The sequence below is a fragment of the Phodopus roborovskii genome, unplaced genomic scaffold (assembly GCF_943737965.1).
Source record: "Phodopus roborovskii unplaced genomic scaffold, PHOROB, whole genome shotgun sequence".
In the NCBI taxonomy this organism is placed as follows: domain Eukaryota; kingdom Metazoa; phylum Chordata; class Mammalia; order Rodentia; family Cricetidae; genus Phodopus; species Phodopus roborovskii.
Window position 1 is genome coordinate 6,308,084 of NW_026126485.1, and position 12,648 is coordinate 6,320,731.

At 36.7% G+C, this 12,648-nt stretch overlaps 1 protein-coding gene across 1 annotated transcript in view; it reads right to left on the reverse strand.

The window, feature by feature from the left end:
• Dip2c (disco interacting protein 2 homolog C) overlaps positions 1-12,648 on the reverse strand; it is a 380,164-nt gene that overhangs the window by 205,521 nt on the left and 161,995 nt on the right. The gene's annotated exons all lie outside the window — the stretch shown is intronic.

Here is a 12,648-nt window from a genome sequence, read left to right on the forward strand (position 1 = left end):
TTGTTGCTTATTTAAAAATTTTTTTCTTCCAACCATGAAAATGATAGAGGTAAGAGTCTAAGTGCCTGAAATGACCTCATTTCTGCAGCAAGGCAACAAGAGAAGTAACAAAAATACAAAAGGGTTTTTTAACTTCATCTCTTCACACAAAAAAAAAAAAAAGAGAGAAAAAAAAAGATGAAGAAAAATATTAATTGTTTTTTGTTTGCTTTGTTTTCCCTGTATCAGGATCTCAAAAGATCCCACCAAACAGGCATCCACATACACCTCCAAGAAAACCAGTTGTTACATATTATGATCACTTAGCCTAATCATCACTATTTAACAAGAACTATCCCAAATATACAAGTTGATCATGTTATAGGGTTAACAAATTAAAAGGCACACAGGAAAAAACAAAAAAAAATTAATAAAAGGGAATGTTTCACTTCTGGTTTCTGAACAAAAAGAAAAAGTTGATTTCTGGCAAAGCAATAAACATTAATTAGATAAGTGCACAAAATGCCTCAGGAAGATTTAAACAAATAATATAATCCAATTAATCCTTTAAAGTGTTATGAATGCAGCTGAGTTGTAATGGTAATTTTTCTATAATCACAAAATCTTTTAAAATTTTAATGCCAAAATAACCATAAATGGGTAGGAAAATGCAAAATAGAGGTGTTAACATTTGGCACCATTTTTGTCTGGCATTTCTCTAATACATGGTTATTATTTTCTCAACAGAAGCATATCCCTCTCCTACGTACTTCAAAGGTGATTTTTAAAACACAGGCTGATTTCTGGTATTTGAAAATAGCTTTAAAAGATGTCTAAGGCACCTAAACATAAAAACTTAATCCTTAAATAATTCAACAAGCCTCCTCCCAGGAATCAGCCTACAATGGTTGCACAATAAAAATCTCAGTGCCTTTTCACACTTTAGTATACACTCATCACTAGTTAAAAATTAAACAGAGAATTAAAGGCCATGAGTGAGTTCACCATTAGGAAATTGTGTCAAAGAAGACTGGTCAATTTGGGGAAAGGGCAGGCATCTCAGAGATCAACTAACCAAGGAGAGTGGCTTCCATTTCCAAGTTCACAAACAGAAGTTATTCTGAAAATTCTGATTAAGACTGGAGATCTAGCTCCTGCTCTCTTCTCTGTTCTCCCTGTCACAGGAATGACAGTGTGAAAAATTAGATGATTATGAAGGTGGGTTTGTTCTCCATTACTCAAGGAGGAATGAAAGATGAAAATTCAAAATGGTTGGTTTAAGCCTTCCTTGTTTAACAACTCCCTGATAGGCCTGGGGTCCTTGAAAATGGACAAGCAGCATCTACAGTCTAATGACAATCCAGAAGTATAGTAGAGAAGAAGAATGAGCATTAGGATTATGTCCATTGCTGTATTTTGTTCCCAGGCCTTGCTCTGCCAGCTATCAAGTAGGTGACCAGGGCTGACCAGTGGCTTTCAAACTGAGCCAAGGAAGAGTACTGAGGAGAAGAGGTGCCATTGCGGTCCATATCCCTGCAGAGCCTTTCAAGAGTCCCCAGGAAGCACACATTGCTTCTAGACCTCCCTGCTGCCAAAGTTTCAGCTTTTATATGTTCTTATTTGTATTTAATTTTTTTAAATTCTTAAGAGAAGGCAAAAGAAACTCTAAACCTCAATTTTAATAAGAGTCTAGATTCTGTATCAGAGTCTCCAAGGACCTCAAATCATTGGATCATTGGCAAGTGAGCAGTATTGAGCATGAAAGAAAACAGATATGGGAAACAGATGGGTCTGAGCAACATAAAGTAATGTAGAATCTCAGCCAGTCTTCTTTTCTTACTATGCTTTTCATTTTCTGACAGTTTTTATCAAGATACCTAACTTTTTAGTTAAAGCAACACATTTACTCACTTCCTGAAACACCCTGTGATGGTAAGTGCACAGTCACCATAGGATCAGTCAGCACCCAGCCGCCCACTCACAGAACATCCTTCCTTGGCTCCCCTTAGAAGTTTGATCTCTATTATCTCTCAGCTCCTAATCAGTCTCTTGCTACTGCCCCTCTGTCTTTATGATATTTTTCATAATGAGAAGAGCTAGCTAGACTATGTACTCACCATTGATATCAAGACTACTTTCCACTTGATGAAACTGTGATAATTCCTAATTGTCATGCCGTTCCACATTAAGTCCTGAAGGAGATATGTGAGCTTTATGTCTCCAATGTTAGCTAACCTATGAACATACAAACAGGATGTCAGACATGTTCTCAATGTTTGTATTCTCAGAGAAACCAAACTTTGAAATCTGGTTTTCCATGATATCAGGAAGCAGGGGCTTTAAGAGAGAGATAGGTCACAAGGGTATTCTCTATTAGTTACTTTTGTATTAGTTACTTCTGTATTGGTTACTTTTTGTTGTTGTTGTTGTGATAAAATGCTATGACCAAAAAGAGACTTAGGGAAGAAGGATGTTATTTTGGCTTATTGTTTAAAAAAGTTAAGAGTCTATAATTGCAGGGAAGCATGATAACAGTAGGCACTGCAGAAAGGCATGGTTGCCAGAAATGAAAGCTGAGAATTCACATCCTCATCCATAACCATAAAGAAGAAAGAGCAAACTGCAAGTGTGAAACTAGGTTTTAAACTCTCAAATCCTGTCTCTAGTGACCCACTTCCTCAACAAAGTCACATCTAAACCTCTCAATAAATTGTCACTAACTGGGGACAAAGCTCAAATATTTGAGCTTATGGGGAATGTTGTTCATTCACAGTCCACAAATGGAATCATTATCCTCATAAAAGAACTGCCAGTGAGTATCCTGCCACCTTTCCACTTACAGGGAAAAGTTAGTCTATCTGTACCTGCAAGACGCTCTAACTAGATCACCTAGATCACTCAGACTTCTTTCCTGATTTTTTAGTGCCCAGTCCATGGTACTTCCTTATGGAAGCCTCAGCAGGTCAGACACTGAGTTTCAGTAGCACATGAACATGACTACCTTTTTGTTGTTGTTGAATGTATTTTTTACAATTTATTTATTTTTTAAAATTTCATTTACATTCTCCATCTCACCCCTCCTCCCCCTAGCCCCATCCCCCATACCTCCTCACTAGTAAGAGTTCCCATGAGGAGTCTGGCATAGTAAATTAGGACAGGACCAAGCCCCTCTCCCATGCATTAAGGCTGAGCATGGCATCTCACCATAAGGAATGGGCTCCAACAAGCTAGCTCATGTGCTAGCATTAGACACTGGTCCCACTGCCAGGGGACATTCAGATAGTGTTGAATGTATTTTTATATTTATTGACCATTTGTATTTCTTCATGTGAAAAATATCTGTTCACCCCATTTGTCCATTCAATGGCTGGACTGATTATTATTTAAACTGTTTAGTTCTTTATATATTCTGGATATTAATCCTAAATTGGATGAGTAATTGACAAACATTTTCTCTCACTTTGTAGGGTACGTCTTAATTCTTGCTTTGGCTTTGTAGGCTTTCCACTTTTGTTTGCAATGCAAATTCTTTATAAGTTTTTGAAGTCTCCTTGCTTAGGACATAACTACTCTTTCACAGAAACTGAGACACTGAAATGATTTAAAATCCCTGTATAGGTGACTGTGTTTTGATTAACCCACGTCCACATTTTGGGTGTGTACTATCCTTTCCATGGGTCTATTATATTCTACTAGAATTTAAATTTTCTGCTAAAATCTTTGTGTGTGTATGTGTGTATGGATTTGATACACATACACACATGCATGTTCATGTTGTGCAGGTGCATATGAATGTGTGCATGTGCATCTAGAGGCTGGAGAACAACTTCTGACATGATCCTCAGGAAAATCATCCTCCTTTGAGATAGGGACTCTCATTGGCTTAGAACTAATCATTTAGGTAAACTGACTGCCCAGGGGTCCTCAAAAATCCTCCTGTATCTACCTCCCCAACACTGAGATTATAAGCACACCCCACCACACTCATCTGTTTGTGTGGGTGCTGAGATTGAACTCAGTTTCTTGTGCCTGGGACATCTCTCCAGGACAAAAATCTTTTAGCAAAATCTAACAATAAATAAGTTAGTAGTAAATTATACAAAAACCCTCTATGTTGCAATAACATTCAGACTTGGTCTTCATCTTTGTGTTGTGTAGGCAAATGGCAGTGATGATTAAATGAAAGAGATCATTAGAGATCAATATATTCCCTAAGTGTAAAGGTGGTTTCACTATTTGTCTATGTCAATAACCTAATGCCTAGTCTACATGTGGAATTAATTGCACACTTTAAATTGTTCATGCAATGCTTACTTCTTTCCTATTTTGCTACTAGTGTGCAAACTTTCCTAAATATACCTCTTCTTTCTGTAGCCAAACCATTCCTAGTGAGGCTAGTCTGTTGCCCAGGACAGTATAAACAAGCAGCTAATGTTTTCTTGGCCCTAGTGCTGGCGTGGCCCTCTGTCTGGCACTAAGCCAACCTCCCCAGCCTGTTGTCCTGGATCCTTGAAAGAGCCATAGAGAAATTATCTTCTGAGGTTCTTGGCAGTTATTCCATGACAGATGTGGACGAGCAGACACCAATGAGGAAAAAACAAATGTAAATGCAACATCAGCGATTGAACGGTAGTGGTGAGCCACTAAACAGAGACAAACCAAAGCCTATATCAATTCTGGGCTTACCAGGTCATGAACTTACTTTTTTTCACCACTGTCTATCCAGTTATTATGTCTGGATGGTCCACCCTGGCCCAGCCATCAAGGATACAGTGAAAAACAAAATAGGGCCTCCAGCTAATAAAATGACAACAGCTACATGGCCATGCTAATTTCTACCTGCCACCACAAAGCTCTCAGTAGGTATAGGTTCACACAGTGCTGCTGCTCACAGCCTCTTCAAGGAACCTCCCAAAGCATCTCAACTGTTAAAAGATCAACCTGAGGCAGGACTCCACAGAAATCCATTACTCTCCAGTTAAGGACAGAAACTGGATCTTATCTTTCTTATTCTCCCTCTGTACACCAGGTTACAAAATGATGCTGCAGCTAAGTTGTGTTTAACTTATCTACAAGAGTCCAGGTCACATTGATGCTCCTATCTGATACCATTTTAGAGGTAAAATGGCATGTGTTGACATTAGAACCTTAAACCATCTAAAAGTAGACAATATAGCTTTCAATGGTACTTCTTCCTCAAAAGCCTTGCTTTATACTTGAAATGTTATATATTGAAAATGTGAAACTCAATCCATGGAAAAAGATGGCTTTCCTTAGAGTAAAAACATATACATAACAAAGTTCATGCTGAGAACCCCCTCACAATGCAAAATCACATTAGTAAATTATACTGAAGGAAATGGTTGTGTAGTAAATTTCCAAGGCCATATAATATCTCAGTGAGCCCACCATTTCTGAAAGAGGACTGCTAAAGGAAATAAGGCAGAGCAGCAAAAACTTACACAAAGGACCTGCATCAAGGAAAGTGTACACCACCTCACATTGACACTGGGGCTGACATGTTGGGAACACCACACAGAAAAAGTGAAAAGGGGAATGACAGTTCAATAATACAATGAAAAATTGTATTTTTCTAATTTTGGTAAGTATGTGCATAAAATCATGTGATTAAGATGAAAAAAATAAGTAAGTTTGTATGTGGGATAATGTAACTAATATTCAGTAATAAATCCTGTGCTAGTGACATTCATTTGTGAGCACATTTTAAATTCAGAGAATTTAAGCAATCAAATTTAAACTTGCTGGTAATTATTAATTAAATGGATGTAATAAACTAACAATGGTTATAAAACACAGAAAGGTCTAATATAAATAATGAAACTTTAAGACTACATAAATGCAATGTGCGAATTTATCCATGAATGCTTAAAATTCAGCATTTTCAAATAATTCAATCTAAATGACCTAACTTTTAAAATACACTCCTCCTCCCTTTCTCTTTAGGAAAGGACAGGTCTCCCATGAGTATTAACAAAACTAATCAGTGTACTCAGGAAGCTGGACTAGAGACCAACCATCCTCTATATAAGCAACTTGTTGAACATGAGAACATACAAATTTTCAGACACCCCTGAAATCAGGCCTCCTGGCTGTCCAAGCCAAGACTGTCCTATATGGTCTGCAGCAATTATTGCTATGGCAAGAACTAGTGGAGCTAAAGACTGGCTCATCTGCTTAAAATAATAAAAATCTGGCTAGCAATTTATCCCTAACACTCCACAGAAAGCTGAGAGTTCTAGTTTCATATCTGTCCCACGTAGCCTTCTTCTCAGTATAATTCTACTATAGCTGGCACTATGACAATGGAAGTCACCTGAGCTGTAAGGTAAGAAACAAGGAGAAGAACAAGTTAGCCTGGAGCAACTCTGAAGCAAATTGATATGGTGATTAACCTCTCCATTAGTTCGGGTCAGGTTCAAATTATGAATAATTTAGATATCCATATGTCAACAGAGACTCCTGCACACACTGGCCACATCCACACAGATTTCAACTGGTTAGCACTATGGTTACACTTTTCTTCCTAAATAGGCTTTATTTTTAAAGTACTTTTTAATACAGAGTATAATTTACTTCAAAGTACACAGGTTGCCCACATCCCTCTTGTGCTTATACAGCAATCAGTCCCACCATCAATGAACCACATCAGAGTGGTACATTGGTACAAATGAGGAATCTACACTGACAAACATATCATCTCACACCTGTAGTTTATATCAGGGCTGTCGTGTAGCCTATTTCTTCCTAATTTAAACAGTCCCCTCCCCCCTCAATGAAGGAGGAGGGAGGCTCATAAGATTCAAGAAGTATATGACATTTATGAAGTTAAAAAAGATCCTGAAAGTTACAAGACTAAAATGCTTCCTCCTCCAGAGACTCTACCCACCAGGCTTTCAGCCGAGTTTTCTCACAAATCATGCAGCAGCTCCAGAAGCCAACTTTTGCAAGCTGTCACCATGCTGGGGCGGGCTTTTTTTGGATGTTAGTGCCTTTGACTCATACATGCTCCTGTAAATAATCCTAAGAAACTCACTAGTTTACAAAGACAGACTTGGGTGATATCATTTCTTTGATCTGTCATCAGTTCCCTATGAGAAATTAAGAAACATTTGGCTCACATATGCCCAAGGAAACTCACACAACAAGGGCTCACAAAACCATAATAAACGCATATGAGTTTTCTTAATGATCTCGAAGCTTGAAGTTTATTGAGAGGTAGTAGGAACTTTAAGAAGTGTAGCCTAATTGAACAATATCACTAAGCTGAGAGAGTATAGAGGCCTCTTCCCCCCCCTTTTTTTTTTTTTTTTTTTACTTGCTGGTTTCCTTGTGAGGTACACAGCTTTCCCATGACAAAGAAGTCTGCTATAGTGTACTACCAAGTCATAGACTTTAAACCAAACAAGACAATTGACCATGAGCTAAAACCATGCAACAAGGAATTTTTCACGTAAATTGATTTCACTCAGTTATTTTATCAGAATGGAAGACTAATACAGCACTCCATTAGTTTGGGCAGATTTACTATCCCAAGTATGGTGTTACAACAAAATACATTATAAAAATAATACTCTGTGCTCCATCTATTTAATCTCTGCCCCATCAATCCACAAAACCACTGATCTGTTCACTGTCCCCATGCACTTTTGCCTCTTTGAGAATGTCACAAATAGTCACATATTAGGTTACTAATTGCAAACCTGATGATACATCCCTATACTGTTACATGCTGGGATTACAGGCCTCATCCACCATTCCTGGATCCAGAATTAAATTTTTGACTGAAAGTTTTATATAAGACAGAAGAAATACCTCAAACCTATCATATCAGTTTTATCTTACCTATGAATGAAAATAATTTCGTGAGAATCACTTGAAGAAAACAGGTGAAATCTCATACTATCCCTTTTAGAGTGAACCTTTTAGAGGAAGAGTATCCCCAGCTATAAAAGCATAGGAGACAAGGGACAGAACACCCTGGAAGACCTTGACGTTTCCATAGGACTTCAGCAGTAAATCACATCAAGTCTTGCTGCCTACTTCAGACAAAGATTACACAAGAGATACCTTGCTTTGTGGGCATGCCAAGCACCTATGAGGGCACCTACCTAGTTATACCATTAAATCTTCACTATAGTGGATATTAAGTTCTTAGAGGAAAGGAGAAATACTGAGATTTAAGTCACTTGTCTATATTCTGGATTCTCACACTGGGGCAAAATTTTCAGGAGGAGGGTAAATCCAGTGTCCTCAAACCTCATCCCAGATTCCAATGCCTCAAGGTCCACATCTAAGAATTTGTATCCCCTAGCTGCCAGAAACTACAATGGAGGTCACAGGAGACAGAGTGAACACTCCCATACACTCCCTTCCTTACTGCAGTACCTGGTATCAAGAGCCTCCTAAATTGCTTGAACCACTCTATTGAGCTCCTACTCTTTTTTCTCATGCGCATTAAACTTATACATAGAATGAAAAGATAAATGAATTCAACACTTCTGTAAGTCTAAAAAGGAGAATTTACCTGAAATAAAAATTAACTGATACTAGGATCATTAAGAGCAGAAAAATGCAATAGAATGTGCATTAGAAATAGCTCTCTCCTGTTCAACCTAGAGCAATATAGCTTCAACTTGCAAAGTTCACTGATGGACAGAAAGGAGATGACAAACAATTATTATGCTAATAAAGTTTTATTTCATTGCATAAAACAAGCTATATAAAAATAGCATGATAATATGCAGATGTCTATTTACATGCTAAATACAAAAGAAACAAAAGCCAGGTATTTTAAGTAATACCACTGTGAACATGATTACATTTCCTTTTCATACACACAGAAATTGTCTGCCTATGGCACAGAATCAACACAGGACAGATATGTTATCATATTCATAATTTTACGATTACACCTCCAGCTCTAACCACCAAACTAAAAATCTTATCATTTAATATAAAAAATTGATATAAAAAAACAGGCTTACAACATTTTTAGAACTAGTCCTGTATTATATCTCAAGACTGCTTCATATAATGCTTGTCAAATGACAATATTCTATCATGTCATAAATCCATCAACAACATTAACTAGAAATAGTTCAACTATTTCTACATAAGTAACTTTCCATAGGCATTTCATTTCATGTCAATATCTAAACTCTGAAACTTTCATTCTCCAATAGTTTATGACTATTTACTTCCCTGCTTTATGACAGCACCATCTCCCCCAAGGAGTCAGTGGAATGCTCTGAAGTATTACAACTCATTGTAACATTGTGACAAGAGAAAGACTCAAAGACTTAGCTCTAACAGTGTTCAGCTGGAATGGTATGAAATAACTTCATATAAATGTCTTTTTTAGAAAAACCATACACTTAGGATAAGTAGGAAATGAAAAGAGGAAGGCTATAGAGAGCAGGGATTAAACTGGATACATTCAAGTTAGTGGGGTAACTGGTATATTATCAGCCAGGCAATCTTTCAGTAGTAATCTACCATGACATGAGAATCTACCAAAGTGCTGTCGCTCCCTATTTCCAGTCCTTTTAATCCTGAGAAGCCTGGATTCTTTCACACCATTTTAGCCTTCACCAAGTTCACAGCTGATGGCAAACCCACTTATGGCCTTTAATCTTGTGTACATTTATCTTGCCTTCCTAACAGACTTCACTCCAGTAGAGCTATCTTGACCACATATTGTCTATGACTTCATACACATAAATACAGATGATTGGCTAGAATAAGGTCTCACTCTATTGGTCAGGTTTTGCCCACAATTTCTGATATTAGATCATATTCCAGAATAGGAAATAATATGAGAAACACTACTGTATTCAGCTTAGAAATCACTTAACCTTTATCTCTGTCACTACTTTTATAAATTCTATCATATATTCTCTAATTTTTGTAAGACTTTTGGAAATTTTTTTAAAAAGATTAAAATATCACTTACACTTTTTACCTTAAATACTCACACAGTAGCAAAGATTTACTAAAAGTAACTTCCACAGAATAGAATTCTACAAATAATCTGTATACTAGCAAACTACTAAATATGCATACAAAGAGAGCTATAGAACACAATGGTTAAATCAAATCAAGAAATATATACCAGTTTGTGGCCCTTCTAAAACTGCTGTAGGATCCAGACTAATCTTCCCAGCAGAAATCAACAAGTATATTAATTCTACTTTGAAAGAAAAAGATAGCATATTACAGCATAATCAATCTTTTCTTCACATCCCTATCCACTAGACCAGCTCTAAGAAATGTTGCCAGATGGTCATCAAAATATACTACCTACCTAGTCTGAAGGCATAGTTCAGTCAGCCAAGTGCCTCCCATATAAGCATGGGGCCCTAAATTCTGATCCCGAACACCCACTTTAAAAGCCAAGCAGAGTGATGAGTCTTTGTAATTCTCTAGAGATCACAGAGACAGGAGTGTCCCTGGGGCTTTCTATTCAGCCAGTCTAGCCTACAGTGAACTCCAGGTTTTGAAATACTTTTTCAAAAAAAATAAGACAGAGGGCTAGAAAACAGCTGATCAGTTAAAAGCACTTGTTACTCTTCCAGAACACTGGGATTCAATTTGCAGCACCCACATGAAGGCTTACAACTCCAACTCCAGTCCTAGGGGTCTGGACTCTTCTGGCCTCTACTGGTATTGTATATGCATGGTGCATGACATACATTCAAATACTCATTTTATATGTATATATGTGCATATACATGTATAACTATATGTTATATATGTTTTATGCATTACTATTTAACTATATATACTACAACTATAAATAACTATATATAAATATATGTATAAGTTATATAAATAATCTCCCAGAATCTTTTAAAAAAAAATAGGTAAGTTGCTAGAGTTTTTCTTACCCACCAGGTCCCACTGCCTCCTCATCTAAAATAAGCACACAAACTATAAAACTGTTGGGCAATGTCTAGGGCTTCTTGTTAGCTAACTCTGTCTTAATTATCAACCAGTTTCTATTAATCTAAGTATTTCCATGTGGTCTTGGCTTACTGGAGAATGCCCAGACCTGTTACTCCTTTCACAGCTATATTGAGTCACTTTTTGCCTACCTTTACCAGAATTCTCCTTGTCTCCTAGTCCCACATAGCTTCCCGCCTCTATTGGCTAAACAGTGTTTTATTCATCAACCAATAGGAGAAACATATATACAGATGGACATTCCTCATCGTCTCCTCTTTTCTATTTAAATAAAAAGATTTTAACTTTAACATAGTAAAATTATATATAACAAAACATCTGTCAAGCAAGAACTACAGTTAACAATATTTAGTTCATTAACATTTGGCAAAATTTATAGAAAATATTCTATCATCTATCTTTGTGAGTCTAAAAAAGTTTTATATGTAACTTATCTTTCATCATAATTAAGGAAAACTATAAGGACATCCCCCATCATAGGTAGAGAGTGAGTAATGCATACATCTGATGGTTATGTGAATTCCACATTCACACATCTATTTCAATGCATAGCTATTACTTACTCCTAAGGAATACTAAATTGAAGGCTTTGGCTGTAAACTTTCCATCCAAGCTCTTTCTTATTCCCACCAGCATCAATAGAACCTTCACATTCAACCACATAAATAATAGGACTATTCTGCTCTCACCTTGGGAATTCAATGGAGAAATTTGTATCTCTGAATGGCTATATGGAACAGAGTCATGACCTTGAGCATGCCGTTAAACAATTTTGATAGAAAACTACTTTGTTTTTTAAGCTACTACACTGATATCTTGTTATAGGAGCTTTTTGCCCTAATGCAGTACCCTTTATTTAATAATGTCATAATTAAATAAAAATATGTTAAAGCATTTATGCACACTAAAAATTTATCACTAATCTATTGCTCACATTTGTTTTATCAAAAATCTGCCAAAGTTAACATTTTTGATTTGAGTAACATGGCTTTTGTTGTTTTCTTTTTAAGCATGGTCTCCTTTTGCCACTTAGCATTCTAAAAGAAGTTTGCTTCAGGGCAGAATTCACTCCCAGGCCCCAAACCTTCATTCTTGCCCCTATGCAACATACCCACCAGCTTAAGAATACATATGAAGTATTTACAAAATATATGTAATGCTTCTTGACTAAAACTTTTCATTTTACTTTTAATTCTAACTTATGGAGATGAGGAGTTTTTACCTCCAAGGAGAAGGAAATAATCATGAAGTGTGAGTGTGTGTGTGTGTGTGTGTGTGTGTGTGTGTGTGTGTGTGTGTGTGTGTGTGTTGGGGATCTCTCTGAGTTCTCAAGGAATCTTTTCACTGATTATCTGTTTCCTGTTTGTTTCATTGTTTCAATCCTTAAAAGACATGAAAGATAATTCTCAAAACAGCCTATTTTACTGACACCTCTGTATATAGAAGCTGACAAGTCCAAGAAGTGGAGTAACAAGGGAGAACAGAAGAAAAGATCACCAACAAGGTTGAAAAGGAAAACATTAATAAGAAGACTCCAGCAGGCAGACAATGAAGAGGCAGAGTTCAGTTGTCATGTCTATTAAGGAGTCAGATAATACAAAGTAACTCAACCTCAAGAGATTTTCACTGCAATGGCTTTAAATTGGTATGAAGGAAAAAGTTTAGTACATTACTTGGCTAACAAAT